Below are 21,390 nucleotides of genomic sequence, written 5' to 3'. Positions count from 1 at the left end.
AAAGAAAGCCAAATACAATTTTACATTTAACAATGCTTCCTGTATGATTTTTATACCAGATAAGTTAAATTTTACATTTATATTTGTGTGTTATTAATGTTAAACCTAATTTTAATAAAACCTTGTAGATATATTTATCCAATTTTTAATATTTGACTATAAGGTAAGATTTTATAGACCCTTTTTAACCTTTTATAATTTTTGCTAAAGAGCAGGTTTGTGTTTTAAGGAAAACCTGTTATGCTTTTATTTTAATGTCCAGTTTACAGAAAAACTGGATGATACCTCTTTAACTTTGGCCAATGTCTACACACAGAATTTTTTTTCAATTAACATTTTAAAACTTGATTAAACCTTTAAAACAAAATATACATATTTGTAACCTTTTAATATAGGTAAAACTTTACATTCTTATGCCTCCTTATAATTCTTACTACTAGAAGTATATTTTACTTTCTTTATATACTTTGCATATAAACTGTTTCTTTAATAGTTTTACATTTAGGAGGCCTAATTACTTTTAAATTATACAACATTTCTTGCATGAGTTTCCTTTTATAACCTTTTTTTTTTTCAATTACCCGGGAGGAACCATCCATCCTCCTGTCCTGAAGGGAGTTCCTCTTAGGTCTGGTTGGACCTTTGTATGGTAATTAAGATTTAAATCCCTTGTTAGGAAACCTGCTGGGTTAAGGGAATTTCCTTTTTTTTTTTTTTCTAACAGAATAGCCCCATATTTTAAGATTTTTGAGTTAGTAAGTTACTTTTTTGCCTTTTTGATTTAGGATAGTTCTGAACTGAACTGGTGAGGTGTGCTCACAATGAGGTTTCCTCTAAAAGTTATTTTTTTTTACTTTTTTTCTGTTAGCAAAGCAGTTGCCACTACAGATTGAATGCATTTGGGCCATCCACAGGTTACTGGGTCAAGGATTTTTGATAGGAAGGCCTCAGTGCTTTTGGGATATGCCCTTGTTTACCCTGACAACAAAGTGGTATTGGAGTGTTATAGGCTTATGGAGAATACCTTCAATTATCAATTACAGGTTTTAAATTTACCTTGGCTTTTAAAGGAATAGGGTACACTGTTTTTTTTTTTTCTTAACTACTTGTATATATCTCTCTTTGACTTTGTCTCTCTCTCTTTGACTTTCCTTTTGGCTCTGTCTCTTCCTCTCTTTCTCTGCCTCGCTCTTTCTCCTCTCTGTCGCTCTCTCTGTCTCTCTCTGCCTGGCTTATGCTGTAGTTCTCTCAACCACTGTGGAGAGATCTAAAACCAGCTGTAACCAAGTGTCTATGTACGGGAACTGATCTGGGTGCCCTGGATTTACAGGTTACCTTGTGCCATACCTTTGAAACAAGGGACCTGTCCAGGCTTCCTTCTGATGGCCAACCCACCTCTAATGCTAGCTGGTCTATTTTACACAAAGTTTTAAGTTTTCCTGGTGTCATAGTACTCCATAGTCTCCTTTAAATCCTTTTTTGAAATTTTTCAACATAGTTCCTAGTAGGGTGGGCTTATTTGTGCCTGACCCATGCTTCTTCGAGACAAAACACCATGCTCACACCACACACACACCACAAAACAAAGAATGGGTAAAAAGGGCACACACACACTTTTGCAGTTTACACCAAATCAAAGTCAAAATCAAAATCAGAGTATCCAGAAATCAAAACCAAAGTATCAAGCAATCCAAGTCAAGTCAAAAACAAAAACCAAAGTGCTGGTACAGGCATGCCATGGGTGATCAGGCCACACTTCCACTCAAATGGAGTGGGCAAGTTCCCAAGACCAGTCCTGTCAAGCAATTCAAACCAAGTCAAAACCAAAACCAAAACCAAAACCAAACCAAAGTGCTGATAAAGGCACGCCGAGGGTCATCAGGCCACGCTTCCATGCAAATGGAGTAGGCAAGTTCCAAAGACTAGTCTTACCAAGTTTCAGATGTCCGGACTCCAAGTACCGGTTCCTTCCTGGTATTCAGCCACTGCATTGATCCTCCACAGGGGCCTGCCACACACTGCTCTGGTGAGGCATCTCACTGGGGCAAATGCCTACCCGGGAGTGCTCTCAGGATCTGCATGGCTCAGGCTGATCGGAGTCCCCCGCAGGAATGTTCCACAGGGCAGGCTCAAGTCGCCTAAGGAGCTGCCTCAACCATCCACCAATCACCTTGCTTCCCGGTCAGGGAACCAAGAAATGTAGCAGGGCGAGCTGCAGATAAAACTCCTCCGACACTGAGTTAAAGAAGGAAGGGGTTTATTCAGCCAGGAGCATCGGCAAGACTCCTGTCCCAAGAGCCGAGCTCCCTGAGTGAGCAATTCCTGTCCCTTTTAAGGGCTCACAACTCTATGGGGGTCTGTGAGAGAGGGTCGTGATCAATTGAGCAAGCAGGAGGTACATGACAGGGGCTGCATGCACTGGTGGTCAGAGTGAAACAGAACAGACCAGGAAGTTTCACAATGTCTTTCTATACAATGTCTGGAATCTATAGATAACATCAGTTGCTAGGTCTGGGGTTGAATTTTAACTACCAGGCTTAGGTCAGGCAGGCCCAGGCCTGGTTTCAGGTCTGGTTCCTTAGTTTGAGGTCTGGTTCCTAGGCGCTGGGCTACCTGCCTTTAGTTTCACTTCTCTTTCCTTTTCTGAGTGTAAAACAATATGAGAGGGTCTGTCTCTATTCTCTCACTATATATAGTCCATTGTTGAACAAAACATTATGCAGCATGTGACTATATCTATGATATAGAAAGGACTTTAAGAACTCAATAGTTCAAAAGACTAATTAGAAAATGGACAAAAAACTGAAGAATCCTTGTGATAATGTACTTGTTCTTATCTTGACTGTGGTAGATACCTGAAACACGTGTGATAAAATTGCAGAGAACTAAATGCAGCACACAAATGGGCACAAGTAAAACAAAAAAAAATTGAACAATTTCAGTGGATTAAGTTAATGTCAATATCTTGTTTTTAACATTGTACTAAAGTTTTGTGAGATGTTATCACTAGAGGAATCTAGGTAAAAGATAGGCAGGCTCTCTCTGTGTTACTTCCTATAACTTTTCACATGGGTGCACAGTTATCTCAAAATAAAAAGTTTTATTAAAAAAAAATACATTGAGTCCAGGTTTTGTGCTCCTCTGACCTGGCAGGCCTTTTCCTCTAAATCAGGTACTGAGACAATGGTAAAGGGCCTGTTTCTATTCACTATATCTTTTGATCATTTGTATGTTTCTATGGTTTGGATGTTTGTCCCTTCCAAACCTCATGCTGAAATTTTATTCCCAATGTTGAAGATGGGGCCTAATGGGAGATGTTTGGATCATGGAAGCTGATCACTCATGAAAAATTAATGTCCTCACTCAGGTGAGTGAGTTCTCACTGCATTCATTCCCAAGAGAGCTGATTGTTAAAAAGAGCTCCATGCTCTTGCTTTCTCTCTCGCCATGTGACCACTGCACACATCAGCTCCCCTTTGCCCTCTACAGTGAGTGGAAGGAGCCTCAGGCCCTCTCGCCAGATGCAGATGCCCAATTTTGAACTTTCTAACCATCAGAATCATAAGACAAATAAACTTTTTTTAAAAAATAAATTAGCCTCAATATTCCTTTATAGCAACATAAAATAGACTAAAACTTAAGGGTTTCTTTGCTCTGCTGTTACTGGCTAAATAGAAAACCTTTGGGAAAGTAACCTAAGACTGAGATTTCTCCTTAATCCTCTCTCATCATGAAACTATAACCAACCTGTATGGGCTGGGCCAGCTCACCTCCTCTCTATTTCTCCTCTAACTTACTTCTCCATATCTTTCCTTTGTTTCCACCATAAAAGTCATAAAAAGGTAGATCTCACTAATTGTTCCCACTTCCTTAGTTCCTGTTTACTCTTATTCAGTACTATTAATAATCTACTTGCTAAAATCACTAAAACCTCCCAAATTGTCCCAAATTTTAAAGAAATTTGAACTAAATGATAATCAAAAGGTAACATCAAATCTATAGGATATAATCACAACAATCTCTAATTTAAAAAAACCTTCCCAAAATAAAATTCTAAAAGTATATTTATATAGAAATTCTAAAAAATGAAAGCTAATCTACAGTGAAAGAAAGTAGACGAGTGGTTGCTGGGTGATAAGGAGGTGAGAAGGGTCCAAATAGAAGGATTATGAAGGAGCATAAAGACTCTTTTTTGTGTGATAGTTAGGTTCATTATCTTGATTGTTGTGATAATTTCACAGGACTATTCAAATGTCAAAACTTATCAAATTGTGCACTTTAAATATGTGTGGCCAATTTTACCTCAATAATGTTAATTTTAACTAGTTGATAAACCCAAAATAAGACTGGAAATACACAAAGAACAGAAGGGACAAATGGGCAACAATTAGCAAATAGCAGATTTAAATCATCCCTATCAATAATTACATAAATGTAAATAGACTAGACACTTCAATTAAAAGACAGAGATTCTCAGGCTGGATAAAAAAGCAAGAACTACCATGTGCTGTCTACAAGAAACCAACTTTAAATATTCAGGGAGAGATAGGTGGAATGTAAAAGGAGAGAAAACAATACGCCATTAAAACAATAAGAATATGAAAGCTGGCATGACTATATTTATATCAAACATAATAGATCAAAAGATACATACAAGAATGTTCAAAACAGCTTATTGATAATAGACAAAACATGCCCATTTATAGTAGAATGAAAAAATAAATAGTTATATATTTATTCCATGGAACACTCACAATAATTAAAAAGAAAAAACTACTCCAATATGATGTACAATGACATGTATTGTATGAACATGTACAAACAGAAACATATATTGCTACAAGCAATAACAGATGAATGTCATAGATATAAGTACATGGATCGTATAATTCCATTTTTGCCTTAAGAAGAGACAAAACTAATCTATGGAAATACAAGACAGAATAGTGTTTACCTTCAGAGTACCAGCAGGAAGGGGCAGAAAGGAATTTCCTAGATAGTTAGAAATGTTCTATAACCTCATCTTACTGTTTATTTGCTGGGTGTATATATTTATATTAAATTCATCAAGTTGTACCTTAAAATTTGTACATTTTGCTGTGTGTCCATTATAATTTCAATTAAAAATTGCTTAAGTCAATAAGATTTTTTTAAAAGTTAAAACAATATTTCTATAACATTTTGAGTAAATTAGATATGAATAGGTACCAGAAAGTTTGATCTAGAGAGGAGAGTTGGCATTGAGATGTATTCAGAATAGTAATTGAGGGATAGGGAATTAAAGGTCTCTGACTTATGGGTTTTCTTATACTGTCAGGAGTGAAATTATTCTTCTAATTTTAAAAATAAATGAAATGAATGACAACTACTATAGGAAACCAATTTCTCTGTTATTACTAAAATGCCTTAAATCAGGTCAATGCAGTCATGAGACTAGAAGACTTGTACACCAGGACTGTCTTAGTCTTTTTGGTCTGCCATAACAAAATATAAGGCTGGGTAACTTAAAAACAGAATTTTATTTTCTCACAACTCTGAAGGTTGGGAAGTCCAAGATCAAGGTGCTGGCCAATTCAGTTTCTGATGAGGGCTCTCTTTCTGTCTTGCAGATGGCTCCCTTATTGCTCTGTCCTTATAAGGAGAGAGAGAGAGACAGAGAGAGAGCTTTCCCTTATTATAAGGCAACAGTCTTATCAGATTAGGGCCCCAACCTTCATCTTTACTAAGGCGTAATTGCCTCTTAAAGATCTCTTCTCCAGATATAGTCACATTGGGGGTTAAGGCCTCTACATATTAATTTGGAGTTGGGGACACAATTCAGTTAGCAAGGACACAGAAAATATTTTTAGAGAGTTACTTACAGAGCAACTATTTCCAAAGAATCTGAGATAGCTAAATAGTGATTTGGGGTTACTTGTAAAATAACCCTTATTTCATGCCATTTCAGAAAGCTGAATAAAATGTCACACAAAGTGATACAAAATTAAACTCATCCATTTAATGGTATCTGGTTAAGCTGGAATATCTGGGTTTGATGTTTAAAATAAGTTTGAAACCAGAAAATGTTTTATTTTTTATATCAATTCTGTTTCATTTATTTTATTGGAGAAAGAGCTTAGGCAACAACATCTGTTTCCATGAGCATTGGGAGAGGACTGCATATTGACAAAGCATGTAGTCATAAACAGACAAGTAAGAGGACAAAGACTCTCCTAGCTAAAAAATGGAATGACATGCAGCAATACAAATTAGAGAGACCTCTGAGCAAAAGAAAAAAAATTGCTTCCAAGAAGAATCATAGCAGTCAAGGAAATATTCTACAAAGAATGATAATGGTTATGAATTTTAAAAAGTATTTTATTTTTACATGGCAGAAAATAGTCAAGATTTAGTGCACGGTGGTCACTGGTCTTGAAAGCTCCTTGGAGTACAATTACATGTGGTCGTCTCAGATTCCAATAGAAAGGGCATATAACTAGGTCAAATAGCAAATCATTCTATGTTATAAAAGTCCTAGTTGCAGAAGAGAATCTGATATAAAGATCTCATATCTAACTTGTGCTAAAATACAAGAAGCCTGGAGTTCCACAATTAATTAAGCAGCTCATCAATGAAATCACGAGTCCAAACCCTTTCTATCTTTCCAGTGTGCATCTTTATCTATTTGGTGCTTTTGCTTGTTCTCATGATTTCAAAATGGCAAAAGTCTATACTAGATAAACAAAACAAAAATAGAAAAATGTCAAAGTATGGCACTACCAAAAAACCACCAAACCACAAAGGAAGACAGCAACCAAGAAAGAAAGAAGCAAAATACCTACAAAACAACCAGAAAGCAATTAATGAAATGGTGTTAGTAAGTTTTTGCTTATCAATAATTACTTTGAATGTATATGGATTAAGTTATCTAATAAAGAGACATAAAATGACTGAATGGTTAAAAAAAAAAAAGGCAAGACCCAACTATATGTTACCAACATGAGACTAACTTTACTTTTAATAATATAGACTGGGGTCAGGTGTGGTGGCTCACACCTGTAATCCCAGCACTTTGGGAGGCTGACGTGGGGGGATCGCTTGAGTTCAGGAGTTCAAGACAAGCCTGTACCATGTAGTGAGACTTTGTGTCTATCTATCAAAAAGAATATTTTAAAAAATAGAATATGTAATAAAACTAAAAGTAGGGAAAAAGATATTTCACACAAAGGATTCAAAAGAGAACAAGGATAGCTATTCTTAGATAAAATATACTTTAAATTTAAAGCTGTAGAAAAGGGATCAGTTCATCAAGAGGATATAACAATTGTAAATATTTATGCACCCAATATTTGAGCACCTAAATATATAAAATATATAAAGCAAATGTTAAAGGATCTGAAAAGAGAGACAGATTGCATACAATAATAGTAGGGGGCTTCAATACCCTATTATCAACAATGAGCAGATCATCCAGACAGAAAATTAATAAGGAAACACTGGACTCAAACAATGCTTTAGATCAAATGGACCTAACTGATGTTGCAGAACATTACATCCAACAGCAACAGAATATGAGTTCTTTTTAAGCACACACAGAACATTCTTCATGATAGATCATATCTTAGACCACAAGACAACTCTTACCAAAGTTAAGAAAACTGAAATCATATCAAGTACCATTTTCTGATCACAATGGTATGAAATTAGAAGTCAATAACAAGAGGAACTGTGGAAAGTTTACAAATACTTGGAAAGTAAACAACATTCTCCTGAACAACAAATGCGTCAATGAAGAAATTAAAAGAGAAATTGAAACAATATCTTCAGACAAACATGGAAACACAACATACCAAAACTTATGAAATGTCACAAACACAGTTTGAAGAGGAAAGTTTTAAGCAATGATTATTTACATCAAAAAAGAAGAAAGATATAAAATAAACAACTGTACACCTTCAGAAAATTTGAAAGCCAATTCTACCAAACATTTAAAGAAGAACTAATATCAATTCTTCAAAAATTTTCCAAAAAGTCAAAGAGGAGGGAATACTTTGAAACTCTTTTTATGAGGCCACAATTACCTTGATTCCAAAGCCAGACAAAGATATCACAAGAAAACTACAGGCCAATATCCGTGATGAACTTAAATGCAAAAACCCTCAACAAAACACTGGTAAACTGAATTCAACACACTAAAAGAATCATTTACCATGACCAAGTGGGATTTATCCTTGGGAGGCAAAGATGTTTCAATATACACAAGTTAAATAAATGTGATTCACCACATAACAAAATAAAGAACTAAAAACACATAATCCTCTTATTAGATGCAGGAAAAGCATTTGACAAACTTCAACATCCTTTAATGATAACAGCATGGAAAAAATTAGATATAGAAGAAAGATATCTCCGGCCAGGCGCAGTGGCTCACGCCTGTAATCCAGCACTTTGGGAGGCTGAGGTCGGTGGATCCTCTGAAGTCAGGAGTTTGAGACCACCCTGGCCAGTATGGTGAAACCCCGTCTCTACTAAAAATACAAAAATTAGCCAGGCATGGTGACACACGCCTGTAGTCCCAGCTATTCAGGAGGCTGAGGTACAAGTATCACTTGAACCTTGTCTGATTATTGGAAATGTAAACAGCTAATCAAGATTGGTGTTTTTTAAAAAATAAAATTAAAAAATTTTAAAAAGAAATAAATTTAGTCATTTACGACAAAATGGATGAAATTGAAGAACATTATTATGCTAAGTGAAATAAGCCAGGCACAAAGAGACAAATGCCATGTGTTCTCACTTATATGTGGAATCTAAAACAATCAAATTTTAAAAAGCAGAGAGAGTAGAATGGTAGTTACCAGAGACTGGAGAGTATGAGGAATGGGAAAGTGATGGTCTAAGGGTATGAAGCCTCAATTAAACAGAAGGAATAAGTTAATTTTTGTTGTTGTTTTTACTTTGTGACATATTGTACAACCTGGGTACTTAATAAATAATAATGTAGTGTACATTTCAAAATCACTTAGATTTCTCATCACAAAAAATGTTAAGTATCTGAGGAGATGAACATGTTAACTAGCTTTATTTCATTATTTCACATTGTATTCATAAATCAAAACATCACTTTTTATCCCATTAATATATACAACTATAATTTGTCAACTTATAATTTAAAATATATTTTTAAAAAGCTATAATGCAAGGACATTTTCTAAACAAAAATACAATAACATCGAAAGTGCCCACTTTACACCAGGAAAAATTGACCCAAAACAATAGAAACCAAAATATAGTCTATTAAAGCATCAGAGTTGAGTAATGAAGAATCATCTGGGAAACAAAGCAAAACTATCCAGTAATGTATAAGGAGGAAAAAATCAGGCTGGCTTCAAACCCTTCACAGCAGTATTCAATGACAGAGAAGCAAGATCTACAAAGCCTTCAAAAAAAAAAGAAAGAGTGATTCAATGATTTTATACTCATGTACTCGAGTTCAAATACATACACAGCATAAAAGCAAGTTCTGAGTATGCAAGAAATCCAGAAATATTATTTCTATGAATTGGTTTTAAGAAATCTCAGATTTCTTATTTGGCTTTAAATATTAGGGCTTTTTTCCTATTCTTTTTGTTTTCTTTTGGGAGGATGCTGATTATCTATCTATCTATCTCTATTAAGAAATGATGGCCAGGTACGGTGGCTCACACCTGTAATCCCAGCACTTGGGGAGGCCAAGGCAGGCAGATTGCTTGAGCCCAGGAATTTGAGACCAGCCTGGGCAACATGGCAAAACCTTCTCTCTACTAAAAATACAAAAAGGCAGGGCTCGGTGGCTCATGCCTGTAATCCCAGCACTTTAGGAGGCTAAGGTGGGTGGATAACCTGAGGTCGGGAGTTTGAGAGCGGCCTGCCCAACATGGCAAAAGCCTGTCTCTACTAAACATACAAAAAATTAGCCAGGTGTGGTGGTAGGCCACCTGTAATCCCAGCTACTCGGGAGGCTGAGGGAGGAGAATTCCTTGAACCTGGGAAGCAGAGCTTGCAGTGAGCTGAGATCATGCCACTGTACTCCAGCCTGGGCAACAAGAGCAAAACTCTGTCTTGGAAAATAATAATAATAAAATAAATAAATAAATAAATAAAAATACAAAAAGTTAGCTGGGTATAGTGGCATACACTTATAGTCCCAGATACTTAGGAGCTGAGGTAGGAAAATCAAGTGAGCCCAGGAAGTCAAGGCTGCAGTGAGCCATGTTCTTGCTCCTGCACTCCAGCCTAGGTGACAGCAGTGAGACTTTGTCTCAAAAAAAAAAAAAAAAAAAAAAATGGATAACTACAGCAAAATGCTTACTGGGACATTTTGAATGTATCTAATTACAGACCTAAGACCAAAACAAACATGAGCAATACAGTAACAGGATAGAATTTAAATGTTATATACCCTAACAATGAAGATACACTAATAACAGGAGGAGAGGTAAGGGGTAAATAACATTACTTAATGATGAAAAATCAGATAAAAGAGGTATAAGCACATTTATTGGTACAAAGATATACCCCCCTCCACCAAAAAAATAATAATAATTTTAATTTGGTGGCAAGGAAGAAATAGAAGGAAATATTACACTAATTTATTTCTTAAAATAGAAAGCATTGATATTTACTTAAAAAGGTGAGAATATAAAATTATATATATAATACATATTTAAAATCTTATATTCTATAAATATAGCATTGTTGAGTTATATTTATAAAATTATAGAAAAATGCAAATTCTCTTAACTGTCAGAAGACTTCTGCAAATAAGACAAGAAAATGGATCACATTGTTAATGATTTTTAAGCCCTAAAATATCCAAAATAACACACAAGGTAAATACCTAGAATCAAAGATATTATCATATCAATAAATGTAAGCTCATCTATTGAAAAAGAATTTTAGGTAGTAGCTCAAGATGGTTGTAGCCCACTGGTTCCAACTAAACAAGGACTGCACCCAGACTCACAAGAACTTGAAGTTTTCCTCTATTCTTTCTGCCTCCAGGAGAAGCCAGAGCTGGACTCACACAAGGATAAGAAAAAGAGCTCACTTATTTTTGTCTTATTTCAAATTACTTCTACCACAGGAAACTTGTCACTAATAAAGAGTTCCCAGAAAAGGATGTGCTGGAAGTAGTGAAGTTTTATAACACTGCATCTCTTGTGCAATTGCTAAGGAAAGGATACAGCACAATATGAACTGAACTTCACTAGGTTGTGTGAAGTATGTACACAGAATCCTGCAGAGTCAAGGAAAAAATCTGACCCAGATGGCCTTCACTTGTCTGATTATTGGAAATGTAAACAGCTCATCAAGATTGGCGTTTCCTGTAAGAACGGAAATTATGACTAAAATAATTTTACCAATGTCATTGTCTTAAAATCTACCAAAAAGCAAATATTCTTCAGGAGAGCAGATACCCAATATAGACTGAGAATATAACACCAAAATCCCAGGGATCGAGAGAACCCTTCCACAGAGCGCATCTCTGAAGCTTGCTTCTGTGCCACAGCTGAATTAATAACTGAAGCTAAGCCTACCAGTGGACAGCTGTTTTGGTTGTCAAAACAAAAGAATTCCAACCGAAATCCAGGAAACCAAAAACAAATGACACTTCAGGCGGCAGAAACCCTTTCAAGTTTCTACTTGTGTTTTCTTAGCTAGTGTTGTAACAAAGCTTTACACCAGCAGCTTAGGTTTAGTTTGTCAGTTGAAGTCTTTATGGAAATTTAAATCAGACGAGGGCAAGATTTCGCCAAGTGATTTGCCTTGTTTTCACCCCCCAGTGAGCAATTTGCAGCTACTTGGTTTACTCTTTCTTTTTCTCTCTCTGTAATTAAACTAAAGTTTTGAATAAAAGATAGTGTACCCATATTTCTTATGAACAAATATCTATTTCAGGAAGAAAAAAAATGAGATGCAAAGGAAAGCAAAGACTGTCAAAATAGAGAAAAAAACTTACTCTAATTATATGCTGTCTATACAAGACTCACTTTAGATCCAAAATGCAAATAAGTTGAAAGTGAAAGGATAGAAAAAGATATATATACCCTTCAAAATCAGTAATCAAAGAGAGCTGGGGTAGCTATGTTAATATCAGAAAAATAGGCTTTAAGACACAAGTTGTTACTAGAATTAGGCAAGGACATTTTATAATAAAAGGGTCAAAATGTCAAGAAGATATAACAATTATAAACATATATGCATGAAACAACAGAGCCCAAAATACATGAAGTGAAAACAGACAGAACTGAAGAGAGAAGACAACAATAATGGAGGCCTCAATAGCCCACTTTCAACAAGGAATAGAACATCTAAACAGAAGTTCAATAAAAAAGAAAAGAGGACTTAAACAATACTATAAACTCACTAGACCTAACACATCTGTAGACCCCTCAGGATCAGATTATTCTGTATTATTTTCTTAACAATTGCACAAGAGACCCAGAATAGCCAAAACAATCTTGAAAAATAAGAACAAAGTTGGAGGACTCATACCTTCCTATTTCAAAACTTACTACGAAGCTACAGAAATCTAGATTGCATGGTACTGGCACAAGTATAGATCAATGAAATAAACTTGAAAGCCTAGAAAGAAATCTTCACCTCTAGGATTAAGTGATTTTGGGCAAGTATGCTAAGCCCATTCAATCAGGGAAATAATAATCTTTCAACAAATTGTGCTGGACCAACATCCAATGCTAAAGGATGAAATTCCATGTTTTCCTCACGTCATATAGAAAAATTACCTGGAATAGATAAAAGACCTAAATATAAGGGTTATCATTATAAAAGTTTTAGAAAAAAATAAACGAAAAATTTGTGTCCTTGCATTATTCAATCGTTTCTTCAATATGACACCAAAAACATACTCAACCAAAGAAAAAACTAGATAAATTAGACTTCATCAAAATTTAAAACATCTATGCTTCAAAGAACACTATCAAGAAGGTTGAAAGGATGTAGAATCAAGAATATATAAATAACTCTTACAACTCAAGAGTGTAAGACAAATAACCAAAATTTTAAAAGGACAAAGAGTTTAAACAGACATTTCTCCAAAGAAGATATGCAAATGGCCCATAGATGTATACAGAGATGTGTCTCTATCCATAATGGAAATGCAAATCGAAACCACAATTAAGATACCACTTTATGCCCACTTGGATGGCTATAATCAAAAAGACAGATAATAGCAAGTATTGGCAAGAATGTGGAGAAATTCAAACCTGCATTCACTGCTGTTGGGAATATAAAATGTTTCTGCTGTTTTAGAAAACTGACATTTCCTCAAAAGATGAAACAGAGTTATCATATTACCCAGCAATACCACTGCTAAGTATATACACAAGAGAAATGAAAACATATGTCTACATAAAAATTTGTACATGAATGTTTGTAGCAGCATTATTCATAAGAGTCCAAAAGTAGAAACAACCCAAATCCATCAACAGATAAATGGATATAAACAAAATGTGGTATGTTAATACAATGGAATATTATGTGGTCATAGAAAAGAATGAAGTACTCATCCATGCTGTAATATGAATGAACCTTAAAACCATTATGTTAGGAGAAAGATGGCCGACACAAAGGACCACATATTGTACAATGCCATTCATATGAATTGTCCAGAATATGCACATCGAAAGAGACAAAGGGCAGATTAGTGGTTGCTTGGGGAGATGATAGAACAATGGGTGAGGGTGGAATGGAGAGTGACTGCTAATGTCTATGTAGTTTCTTTTTGGGGTAATATAAGTAGTCTTAAATTGCAGTGATAGTTGCACATCTCTGGAAATATACTAAAAATCAATATACTGTAAACTTCAATGGGTAAATTTCATGTTATGTGAAATCTATTTCAATAAACATATAAAATGGGGGAGACTACTATTTAGTAGGTATAACTGCTTCTACTGCTTTTCTTCACCTCTTCTCTTCCTAGTCCTTTAGCACTAGGGCAAAAGAGCAAGGGCGCTTGGTAGGCCCTGTTTTGATAGTGTAGAATAGGAGGGGGAAATCTTTGGAAGATGTCAAATGCAGTGTCCAAAAATAATGGTACTTTTGTGACTGTCTTTAGAAATACCTTTATCAATGTGCTGTGCTTATGCCTCTTTTTGGTTTCTAATCTTAGCCAAACCTGACTCACTGTAATGTTGGTGATTCCAGTCGACACCCATAGTTGTATGTAACTGTTGAAGAGCTATTTGGGGGCTCCTGTGCCTCTCCATCCCCGCATATTTCCTATTACTTCATTCCTGAGAGCACCGTGTTGTTTATCATCAAATCCTGTGATTGATCAGGGTTGGATGCTGTAAATGGGAAGCCCTCCTTTAGGTTGTTACCCTAAAGCTTGTATCTGGACTTCCTCAGAGCATGTGGGTCTCAGTGAGACTATTTTGGAACTCTAAATGGCTAGAGTCTTGCTTTTTTGTTTTTGTTTTTCCCTGGATAACCTTCAGTATTATGTCACGTTCTACTCAGAAATATAACTTCTCTGGAAATGCTGTTTTGATAAAGAACTTACCCTAACACTGATCATCCTGGGTGCCTTCAAACCTATCATTCTTTGTGTCCCATAGCTCATTGCTTACTAGGTGGGTCTGGAGTGTAATTTTTAGATAGTACAGACTGTAAATATCTTTTGAGCTTATCATATTGCTATGCCCCAGTTATTGTGTCTCTTCTATTGGCTTCTTACTTTCATTCCTTGTTTCCTTTATTCTGTATAATAGAATAAAAGCATACACCGTGGGATGCAGGTGTTGATAAATACATGTATACAAGCCACCATAAGTACAGATGGTGGAGTTTTAAAACTCTAGCCAGCACTCAGAATGTTCATAACTGCAAAACGTAAGATAATTACAGTGAAAGCACCCATCGCTTCTCCCTTCTAAGCTCCCAGACACCATTTCTTTTCAGAAATGAGGCTTGGATGTATTCAAGAAAAAAAATAAAAACAAAATTAACAGAAAGCCATTTTTACTAGAGTAAGACAATAGGTGTAAAAGAGATACTCTTTGGCCAATTAGGGTAAGTCATATTAGACTCATGAAGACAAAGAGGAGCTAAAATCAGGACATTGTGTCCAGTTCATGCTAATTGTTTAGGTCCCAGCCCTTTTATTTCCTTTCCTGGGAACTTCTGATAACCAACATGGCCCAAGTTCCTATCTATGGGGATTGCCACTGGTCCTACCTAAGCTGTATTACCAAGTTTTCCAGGAAAGAGAGAGGTGTTCTGGAAGGGTGGATTTCCAAATGATTATCTCATGGATAAATTTTATTCTTAAAAAAGGATATTGAGCCCCATACCAGATGCTCTGTGAGACAGACACAGATGATATTTCTGCCCTTGAGGCCTGGTTTTAATCAAGTTTCACATCTGATCGCCACCTAATTATCAATTTAAAATTTCCTAGAGCTCCAGAAATAAGAGCAGGATTCATTGTTAAAGTTTCTAGGTGGCGTCTTAGCCATACTTCTTATAAATGGAGCAAAGATCCTTCCTTGAAAACCTTCTCTCCATTCCTTCCTTCTACCCTCAAGGAGAGGCTGGCTTATTACTGCAGAGTTCTGCCCATGGTTTGGGTCAGCACTAATTCCCTCAGTGCCAGATACTGCCATGCTTGGAGCGTCTTCCTTGCCTTTTTCTTTCTCCTGAGGGTTTGCAAGGACCTAGGGGATGGACAGGCTGAGGATTGAACAGACAAGTTTAGTGAGTAGACTGGCATCCCTGGGGTGGCAACAAGCAGTGCACTTCTATTTGTTTCTCAGGCGTCAAATACTTTTCTTTGTTAACAAGGTAGGGTGACTCCTCTAGGGTGATTTTGTTTCTGCACATTTTATAACTCTCAGGGCAGTTAGTGAGATACAAGAAAAGAAGAAATTGAGATGCTCAAGGAACAGAAACAGAGGAACACCTGCTCCCTGAAGCATGGTTTTGATCTAGACATTAAGCGGTCATTTATTGGGGCCATTGGCTGTGATTTGTATGTTTGAACAACGTTGAAATGCTGTGAGTGACTTTTTGTTAATAAAGGCAAAGGAGCAAACAAATCAAACTTTTCAGATTGGATCACACACACACACACACACACACACACACACACAACACTTAAAAACTAAATGATTCAGAACAGTTCAAAATAACAGGGTGATCGAAACTATACCAGACAAATGCTGTCAAAGGGAAAGCAGATGTATGAATCTTAATATCAGCAAGGTTGAAAGCTAGCCAAAAATAAATGCCACAATAAGGGGCAGTTTATAATACTATGGGGTGCACGTCACACTAAATATATTAGGAATACTTATGAACCAAATGATATAACAACAATCATAAAAGAAACAGAAGATACAAGCAGAAATAGAAACATACTAGAGGTAGACAACTGTAATGTACCTACTTAGGCTATGATGGACACAACAGTTAAAAATTAAGTAAAGACACAGAAATGCTAAATAACCTAATAATAATGTTCATCTAATAGTAATCCAAATCTTCCATTCCATTTCTACATAGCAGTCAAATATGTCTATAAAAAACTAATCAACTATATGATTATCCTGAGATATATTTCATGCAATAAAGACAGGATGAATACGTGGCTTTGTTGTTCTCTTATGCACCAGTTTTCAAAATTTTGGTTGTTCACTGAGCATCTTCCAATGGTGGTCCCATGGTTGTGTTTTTGTATCATTACGAATTCACCATTTTAAATATATTTGCAGTGTTTCAATCTATTACAGGTATTATTCATATTAATGGTTAAATTGTCCCATCTTAGTCCAGTGGGAACATTTTCTTTTCTTTTTTTTTTTTTTTTTTTTTGAGACGGAGTCTTACTCTGTCACCCAGGCTGCAGTGCGGTGGAACAATCTCAGCTCACTGCAAACTCTGCCTTCCAGGTTTAAGTGATTCTCCTGCCTCAGCCTCCCATGTAGCTGGGTTTACAGGTATGCACCATGCTTGGCTAATTTTTGTATTTTTGATAGAGATGGGTTTCACCATGTTGGTCAGGCTGGTCTTGAGCTCCTGACCTCAGGTGATCCACCCGCCTCGGTCTCTCAAAGTGTTGGGATTACGGGTGTGAGCCACCACACCCAGCCAGGAACACTTTCATGATGATTCCTGACTCCTTTGACATGACAACAATAATCTTTAATAGCTCCTTTTATTTCTAATGTGCAGGATGTCTCAGGCTCATTTTATTCACTTCTTGCTCTAGACAGGAAATCAGTCATTTCTCCAAGGAGAGCTGGTTCCTTTGGAAATAGTATTTAGAAATAATAATCTGGGTTCTAGGAGTGCTCATTGTTTCTAGACCTTTTTAGTAGTTAACGTAATATATATTGAAGATAAATCATATGTTCATAATGTTATTTCCAACTCACATTTACCTTTTCAATTGTGACAGTCTCATTCTGTTACCCAGGCTGGAATGCAATGGCACAATCTAGGCTCACTGCAACCTCCAATTCCCAGGTTCAAACCGTTCTCCTGCCTTAGCCACCCGAGTAGCTGGGATTACAGGCACCCACCATCATGCCCAGCTAACTTTTGTATTTTTGTAAAGATGGGGTTTCCCATGTTGGCCAACTCTCAAATCTGTCACTTACTGAGATTTTGTTCATGCAAAGCCAGTTGCAGGGAAGCATAGATCAATCTGCAAATTGAGTTAGCTGCCCACTCAACAGCCATTCCCCTAGTTGCAAGTATCAGAAAGAATTCAAGCAGTAAATAGAGAAAGAGTTTATTTAAAAGATCTTCAGAAGTTCATAGGACAATTGGGAATCCTGGAGAACAAAGATCAAGGCTAAGCCTCCAGAAAATATACTAAAAATCAAGACATACAAACATATGAAAAATATTAAATATATATGTACCTTGTTTTATAGATTTTAAAACAGTGTAAATATGTTACATAATTATAAACAGTAAAAATTTTAAAAGCCATCTCTAAAAACTGAAAGCAAAATGAAACAAAGGAACACAATAGTATATCAAGTTGGAAGTGTAACCACACAAAAGAGGAATTATTTCAAATAGCTTAAAATCACATTAACTTGACTATACATGACTAGTGGGTACACCCTAAATACCAAGAAAAACTGATTATAAGCTGTTTCTGGTAATCATGCCTTGGTGCTACTATTGGTATTTTTTTTTTTTTTTTTGAGAATGTTGCTTGCGTATCAAATGGGTAATTATGTTGATGCTGGAAAATGGTATTTTAGTTGTGGGAAAGAGCATATACAAATGCACAGTTCGGCCGGGCTCATGCCTGTAATCCCAGCACTTTGGGAGGCTGAGGCAGGTGGATCACCTGAGGTCAGGAGTTCAAGACCATCTGTATACTATTGTGCTTTTTTTGTTTGTTTGTTTGTTTTGAGACAGTCTCGTCCTGTCACCCAGGCTGGAGTACAGCGGCAGGATCTCGGCTCACTGCAACCTCCACCTCCTGGGTTCAAGCAATTCTCATGCCTCAGCCTCCCGAGTAGCTGGGATTACAGGTGCACAGCACCACACCCGGCTAATTTTTGTATTTTTAGTAGAGATGGGCTTTCTTCATGTTGGTCAGGCTGATCTCGAACTCCTGAGTTCAGGTGATTCTTCCTGCCTAGGCCTCCCAAAGTGCTGGGATTACAAGCCTGGGCCACCATGCCCAGCCCTACTGCGCGATTTTGTAGGTGAACAAACTAAGTCACAGAAATATTAAGTACTTTACCGAAGATTGCATAGCTAGAGAATGAAGGAGCCAAGGATCAAACCCAGACATATGACCTTGAGCCTGTTCTTCAATACACTTGATGCCTTCCTAATGGAAAATGCTAGCTGAGAAGTTTCTCAATCATTTACAGGCTTTTATGACACATCCTAAGGTTAGTGGGGCTACAAATTGTCTTTTGAATAGAAGTTTTATCTGTCTTTGTCACAGGCATGAAATATTTTCCTTTAAATCAAATAAACCAATAAAACTAAATTACATAGCCCAATTAAAATGTACTTTCTACTTGCTAGGAACAAATTTAATAGTCTTACTTATACAGAAAAAGAGCCGTTATTTGAAATCTATCTTCTTTTTTGTATTTGCAAACTGATTAAAATTTTGTTATTCATTTATTTAATGAGAATTTAATGGGTTACCTACTCTTTTTATCTAGGCTCATAAACAAGAAATCCAAAATCAAGTGGAAAGTTGCAGACATATATATTCATGAGACTGTTTGAGAACACAACATTCAAGTAGCAGCAGATACATTTTGAAATTTTTTATTACATAGTTAATGTTGTGTTTGTGGTGTGTGCATATGGTTGTGCACTTGTCTGTGTGTGTAACATAAGAGGTACTATTCTTCCCAATTATTGCACCTTTGGGAAAATGCCCAAATTCATTGATCCCCATAGTTTTTAAAGGGCTCGTGGAATTATATACATATATATTTAGCACAGTCAGTATTTTTCAGAGTTGAAAGAGCCTAGAATTCGATAAGAACTCAGGTCAAATTTTAGTTCTGTACTTAATAGTTATGTAACTTTGCACAAATTATTAAACCTTGCTAAGCCTGTTTCTTAACCTGAAAAAATGGAAATGCTACTTATCTTGTAAGGAGATTGCTAAGATTAAGTGAAATAATATTTGAGGAATACACAGCATCTGGTACTTTAGATGTAAGTTCCAATTCTCTCTTCTTCTCTGTCTTGTATTCTTTCCTCTCTTAGCAAAGGGGTGGTGAGCCATGGAGAGGTAGAGGTAGAGGTGTCATCTGCTTAAGAGAAACCTTTACTTGAAGGACTCAGCAAAGTCTGGTGGGATCAGAGAAGAGGAAAGGAGCAGGCTTCTTAGGTTCAAAGTTTTAAGAAAGAGAGAAATAAAAGGACCTAAATTCCTTTCCACTTATCTAACCCATCTTACCAGGACAGAAAAGTAGTTAGGGATTCCAGTAGAGACATAAGTGACAAGCACTTGTCCCCATTGAGTCATGTGCCCTTTCACATGTGGGTGGGCTGTGAAAGAAAGATGAGGTTCTTGGGATTGTAGGGGGGAAACAACTTGGGGAGGAGGCTGTTGCTCTTTGCCTCTGTGATGTGACACTATACTTAGGCTAGTGGATGAATGCCTCTGCACCATGGGGCTGCATTGCAGAATCCCTGAGATACCCCAGGCAATGAAGGAGCTGAGCTATTGTCACAGCTGACACCTGCTGTTGACCCCAAGACTTGCTCTCTTCACCTGGCAGTGCCTGACTCCAGCTATCAAAGGGATGCCGGCTCGGCCACCAGAGCTAACTGTGCTTCCTAAGCTGAAGGCAAACCATTGACAACTGCATTTCCACACATCTTACTCCTCACAGTGCATCTCAGTGTCCTTATTGTGCCTCAGCTTCCTGATTTGAGCAGAAGGAGAGCTCTTTGGACAGGCCAGCTCTGGATATTATTTTACGAGACATTGCTATAATTTCAGCTTGGAGCCTGTTCTTCCCAGATCTTTACATGGCCACTTCCTTCTTATTCCTCAGAGAGGTCCTCCCTGTGAACGTCAAAGAAATATAACCCTCATTTTCAGGTCATCATCTAATGTACTACCTGTTTGACTTCCCTTTTCGCACGTATTACTATCCAAAATGTCTTGTTTACTTATCCATGATCATGTTTTCCCTTACCTGCAGTCAAGTTCTAGAAAACAAGAACTTTTCGTGTATAATTTAGGGATTGGCAAACTACTGCCAGTAGGCCAAATCTGGCCTACTGCCTGTTTTTGTAAATAGAGTTTTATTAAAACACATCCACACTCACTTATTGACATATTATCTATGACAGTGTTTGTACTACAATAGCAAAGTTGAGTGGCTGAGACAGACACTGTCTAGCCAACAAAACCTAAAATATTTATTCTTTGGCCCATTATAGAAAAAAAAATTGCCAACCTATTCTCCCTTGATAGGCTTTAGATACTGTTGCATTGAAAGGTTATAATATGAGTAGCTAAAGAATCATAACAGATAATATTGACACTTATCCTTAAAGTTTTCCACTGCTTTTGGTTGCTGCTGGTGGTGATAGTATGTTTGATAGGAGTCAGGACTGAACTTCCTGCCATATTTTCAGAGCTACATTAAACAAATGGATTTGATCCAGAAAAATATCAGGTCTCTTAAATATACTTTTAAAAATAAAGTTCATTTTAAAAGACAATGAAAATTCATTACTGAAAATGTAGAATAGGTGGGAAAAACACAGTCACAGAAACACCTGTGGCTGTTTTTTGCCAGCCATGCCCTCTTTCAAAAAAAATTAAAATTAAAAATTAAAACAAGAAAATAAAATGTAGAATAGGAAAAAATTAACTCCATCCCATTTTTC

At 36.4% G+C, this 21,390-nt stretch overlaps 1 protein-coding gene across 6 annotated transcripts in view; it reads left to right on the top strand.

Annotated features, from left to right (window-relative positions):
• The window catches only part of SAMD3 (sterile alpha motif domain containing 3), a 218,340-nt gene that overhangs the window by 98,838 nt on the left and 98,112 nt on the right, over window positions 1-21,390 (top strand). The gene's annotated exons all lie outside the window — the stretch shown is intronic.

Source organism: Pongo abelii, chromosome 5, assembly GCF_028885655.2.
Source record: "Pongo abelii isolate AG06213 chromosome 5, NHGRI_mPonAbe1-v2.0_pri, whole genome shotgun sequence".
Classification (NCBI taxonomy): Eukaryota; Metazoa; Chordata; class Mammalia; order Primates; family Hominidae; genus Pongo; species Pongo abelii.
Note: the sequence above shows the minus strand (reverse complement) of the source record. Positions and strands in the feature narration are given on the sequence as shown.